The following is a 6001-nucleotide window of genomic DNA, read 5'->3' on the forward strand; positions in this document are numbered from 1 at the left end:
TGGGCTAAACCACAGTTTCCAGCCAAACCTAGTGATTTTATCCCTCACCGATCCAAAGTACAGCTTCTCAGAGTGTAGCTACCCATTACTGACTGTACAAGAATCCCCCAGCGCCGGATATCTCGGTCCCTACGACTCAGAGATGCCGAAAAGAACAAAGCCTCTGTAAACATCGCTCGGCACAGCGTTGACGTGTCTCTAAATTAAGACACACCTGTGGTGGCGCTGGCGTTGATGGGCGGGCACATGTCAGAGTGTATTTTTGCCCAAGGGGTCAAGTGTCAGGGCTTCTTCGACTGCCCCGGGATAACAGAGACACGGCGCGTTTTCACAGACTCCTATCAACACCTAAGGGAGCTGGGGGTCTCGTCCCGACTGATCTCACGCCTGGGAAAAGGCGAGAAGTTATCAACTCCGATTCCCCCGTCGCAGGCCTGACCTTCTGTCTTCAGCACGGGATCTGTGGAAAATCCCCACAGCCGCTTATTAGCCTTTCATTCCAGCAGCTTTTAATTCAATAAAGCGAGGACCTTTTTTCAACCCAGAGCGAGTCTTAATTATGCTCCCGTATAGGTTGTTTTGAAGTCCTGTGTCTAACAACGGCGAATAAATCATTAGATTATTATGCACAACATGTTAAAATCCAGTGAACCCATCTAAGACATGTGTAATATTTAACCTGCTTTCATTTGAGGAACTTAAGCACTGTTTCCTGGTGTTCAATTAATCCTAGTCAGTGTTTTTTTATATATTTTTTTATGTGTGTATGTATATTTACTGGGAGAAGTTTGCTAGGGTATATTGTCAAAAGTGTAGAATTGAGATCAAGGGCATTGATGTTCAGACTGTACAATGCACTAGTTAGAGCTCATCTGGATACTGTGGACAGTTCTGGGCTCCACACTTCAAGAAAGATATCGCTGCTCTAGAGGCAGTTCAGAGGAGAGCAACCAGACTTATTCCAGGTCTGAAGGGAAAGTCCTACTGAGAGACTGAGGAACTGAACCTTTTCACCCTGGAACAGAGGAGACTACGGGGGGACTTGATCCAAGTCTTCAAAATCATGAAAGGCATCGACCACATCAAACCAGAGGAGCTTTTCCAGATCAGCAGGGACACACGCACCCGGGGACACAAATGGAAATTGGGCTTCAAGGCATTCAAGACAGAAAACAGGAGACACTTCTTCACACAGAGAGGCGTCACAATCTGAACAAACTCCCCAGCGATGTGGCTGAAGAGACAATTTGGGAACATTCAAAAACAGACTGGATAGGATCCTTGATCACTTAGTTATTAATGGACACCAAACGAGCACGATGGGGCGAATGGCCTCCTCTCGATTGGACACTTAGATACTTCCTGTTTACAGAAGACGGCCTGGAACAACATTTTGTCCTGTTCAAATCCCAAATCGGTCTTTTCCATGCCAATCTGACGCCATGCTGCTGTAAAGAGCGAAGCTAGCAAAATAGCCTGAGAGAAATAACAAATGCTGAGGATCATTACATATTATACCACAGGAAGCTGACATGATTTATAAAAGCTCATTCACGAGTAAAATAATTCAGCTAGTTTATTTAAATCCAGCCTGTCTTTCATCGTCTGAGTGACAACATATTTCATAGATTAAACATAAAACTAGTCAAGTCTGGAGGCAGCATCCTGCCTCATTAATAATCTCAAATCTCTTTATTTTCATTAATATGTAATTATTATGTTTTCAGAAAAGCGAAAGCAATAGCCGTGTGTGTCCACAGTTCTGTGAGTGAAGATGAAAGCAGTACAACACGGAGAATACCTCTAATCCCTGATTCAATATGTACTGACCCTGCAATATTTAACTTAAATATTTATTGCTCTCTTGCTCTTTGTAATAATTCATACTTCTCCCAGAAGATAATCACAATGCTGTGTTTGTTCCTCTGTACCCTACAGCAGTCCTTCCCAAACTGTCTCAGCAGACTGGCATGTTTGCAATTATGAGGTCATTTGTATTTAGTGATGTAAGTATATGATCAATTGAATTGTTTTTTTAACATTTCAAATGTGATTTATCTTCTCCTTGATACTCAGTATACAGTAATTTGTGTCTGTCGTAGTTAGGGCTTGCCATGAGGGCTCACTCACAGAGCCGCACTGCTTTCTGGGAGATCTAGTGCCCAATCACTCGACATTGCTGTGAAAATGATCATGTGACTGAGCACAACCTCGCCTTCGACCAATCACAAGTGACACGCCCGGTAGTTTTTGATGGTGATTGAAGGAGATTTTGGTCTATGTTACTGGAATGGGATAAATCATATGAAAAGCCACAGCTACAATTTGAATAATGATTATTGCATGTTTTATGTATAGATGACAGTCCGTAAAGACTTCCGCCCGTTTACCAGATTCGGAAATACTCAATACCTGAAATATAATTTATTCCGGTCACTTTTCAAGTCTACAGACTACTTAACTTAACCTGACCTAGACGAACCTGATCTAAATCCCCCCTGTAAGAGGAGTTAAAAATCATGTATTTCTGAATCTGGTAAAGGAGTGTGTACCCCGTCCATGAATGTATAAAAACGTCAATCATCGTCAATTCACCCACAACAAAGCTTTGGAAAGTGAAAACCATCAATATCTTTATTTCTTGCAATAATAGTGCTGATTATTTTATTGCAGACAAAAAATTGGTGAGTTAAAAGTGTGATGTAAGTGGAACACTGACCTCCAGCCTTTCCAGACAAACAATAAAACAATACAATTGTGAGATCTAGAAAGCAAAGTCAGTTTATTTTGGTCATTTTCACGCATCCAATGAATAACAGCTCTAACGAGAGGAGGGTACATTGTAATGTGTGTTATTATATAGATTTAGAGAATTGAAATATGACATTATGCTTCCTTTTGGACCAACATTGCAAATCTCTTGATGCTGAAAGCCCGTTTCTATATTGCAATGCTACTCGTATGTGCCTTTGCATGAGAGGAGACATGCTCTTCTTGCCAAACGGGGGTTATCTCAGGTAACTCTCTCATCATGAATATTATATTTCCCAAGTGAGTAAAATAGCGCATTGCAAGGAGGAAGATGTATTGTACCTTCATATGAGGCATGAAACCAGCATACATCAATAATCATACGCTAATGTTTCCTTATGTGTGTTAAATACTTGCAGAATTACACATTTCCTATTGTCTTTACACAAATGCATAGACACCCAAATATTTCTATTCTGGGCTCATTAGGATTCAGTACAAAACTCTTCCTACATTTATTTATATGAATATGGCTGCTAGTATATCTATCTCTTATCATTATTAAATATAATTCTCTCACTCCGATGGGCAGCACACATATTTAATTTGTTGCGTGATATTTAAATAGCATAGCTTTTTCCCTGCATTCACCCATAAATGTTTCTGAACTGTGATGAAGCGAACGGGAGATTACAATAAGAAAAGCAATCTGTAAACTCAGAATATACATCGTCCTGTCCTTGATGTCCTTAATGTTATTCTTCCATAATCTGTCCTGCCCTGGCGAGGAACACAAACAATGTGTCTTAAGTAACACTTTATATGAACCATTGGCACAAAAAAAGACTTATAAATACATTAATATAATTCTGCCATCATTCAATTTGTATTTGAACGCATGAAAAGCTGGGAGCTGCCACATATGATCTGGTGCGCACAGATCACATATCATATCTGTTCTGAGGAATTTAATCTAACGCTGTGCTTTAGTGGACTAAAAGGATCAGAAACCCTGTGTCTTTATTCTCCTCCACACTTACACTGTGTTTGTTTTTACTATAACAAAGAATCACACTTAAATGACCTTGCTGAAACAGCGAATACAAACCCTATCAATGTAAAGCACCGAATATCAAACGCCTGCAATTGTCCAATAATAATCAGTAGATTCCTGCGCTTTCTTTCTCTACCTTTAAACAGATATCGAGAGCCTGGGATTCACAATCTCGTAGAGAGCAGAGGAACCAAAGGGACAGAATAATAATTCAGCCGTGGCTCTCACTGCTCGAAGTGGGGTGGAGTTTAATTAACAAGCTCCACTTCAGGTAACCATGTTTTCGTTTTTTCTTTCTCTCCTTCACGCTTGGCGGAGAAGCAGCCTTTCACTTGCCCACTCGTCGTTAAAGGCACTTGGGTGGAACAAAAGATGACCTCTTACTTTCCAGGCTTACAGTTTGACTCGACGGGAACAGACCAGAGAGGGACGTACATGGAGTCAGCCACTGGAAGAACGACTCAAGGGGAGAGGAGGAGGACGAGTAGTCGGACAGCGTGTGAGATTGGGGGATGTCTCGTGGTCTCTCCTCTGTGTTGAAGTGAATCTCACAGGCAACCAGGCGGAGATGTTTAGACCGATGTAGACTTCTAGAGTAAGTCCAACTCTAAACTGGGCTTGAGTGATTCTCCTCTAACGAGAGATTGGGTAAGAGGTTTATTCATACACAAGTGAAAAAAATTAAGTTTTCTGGGTCAAAGACACCACTTTGGCGGATGCCCTTGTCGTTCGGATTTCCCCTGCACAATCTGTGTCTCATTCCTGTGAAAAATGCTCTTCTGTGTATTGGACTATCTTTGACCGAGCGTAAAGATACAGGGCATTTTAAAACTGAGCTTCTTCACAGCATCCAGCAATAATCCTTGATATAATGGCCCGATCTTCCGTTTCAACCATTTCAAATTTGACCGTACTCCTGTATTGATGGTACATGATTATTTTAAGTACGTATGTTTAGACCATTAAAATATGTGTCCAATCAAGACGATCCCATTTGCCCCATCGTGCTGGTTTGGTGTCCATTAATAACTAAGTGATCAAGGATCCTATCCAGTCTGTTTTTGAATGTTCCCAAATTGTCTCTTCAGCCTCATCGCTGGGGAGTTTGTTCAGATTGTTACGCCTCTCTGTGTGAAGAAGTGTCTCCTGTTTTCTGTCTTGAATGCCTTGAAGCCCAGTTTCCATTTGTGTCCCCGGGTGCGTGTGTCCCTGCTGATCTGGAAAAGCTCCTCTGGTTTGATGTGGTCAATGCCTTTCATGATTTTGAAGACTTGGATCAAGTCCCCACGTAGTCTCCTCTGTTCCAGGGTGAAAAGGTTCAGTTCCTCAGTCTCTCAGTAGGACATTCCCTTCAGACCTGGAATAAGTCTGGTTGTGTCAATTGTGATATCTAACAGGCAGAAGTGAGCGTTATATAAAGAAATACAAAACTAACATTTTCTCTGAAACAAAAGGCAGATGACAGAAACACGCCGGGTGTTCGTGTGCCATTGGTACGTTGGATTGGTTTGTGTGTGGTTTTAACCATAGCACCATCACAATCGAAATTGGTATTGGATGTCTCTCGTTAATGTTATTCGAAGAACAAATTTGTCTGGAAAGGCATGCATTTTGTAAAAATATATAAATGCAGAACCTTGACAGTTCAGGAAAGTAATAGCACAGGTTTATTCTGGATCCCTAAGTAACATAAGCGAAATATGAGCTGGTTAATATTGCTTGGTGTTCCCCTCAGTCCTCGGCCAGGCGCACAAATTGTCTGCCAACAGCCATGGCTTATGGGATTGCAGCTCATTTAGACACGGGAGTTAGGAGAGTCCGTGAAATAAAACAAAGCAATGTTTATGCACGAAATAAATACAAAACATACCCGGCCTCTTCTGGGGCACTGGAGACTCATATTCACACCATCTTTCATTTTTTATTTCTTTACGTTTCCTGTGAGGAGGAAAACCAAAAATGTGGGCTGCGAAACAATTTTCCTTGCTTACAGGCACACCTAGCACAGATATGCAGTGAATGCATTTTGTTCCCTCCACACAGCGCATTCGGGAATATCTGTAAATTACTACAGTCCAGAAAAACCAACAAGCAAGAAAAGAAAAGTGTAAAATCTGACACGTAGCATGAAATGAGAGGGTTTAAAAAATCAGACGAGTCAACGGCGATGCAAGTATGAATCTGTGGCGCATTTAT

This window comes from Amia ocellicauda, chromosome 10 (genome assembly GCF_036373705.1).
Source record: "Amia ocellicauda isolate fAmiCal2 chromosome 10, fAmiCal2.hap1, whole genome shotgun sequence".
Taxonomy (NCBI): domain Eukaryota; kingdom Metazoa; phylum Chordata; class Actinopteri; order Amiiformes; family Amiidae; genus Amia; species Amia ocellicauda.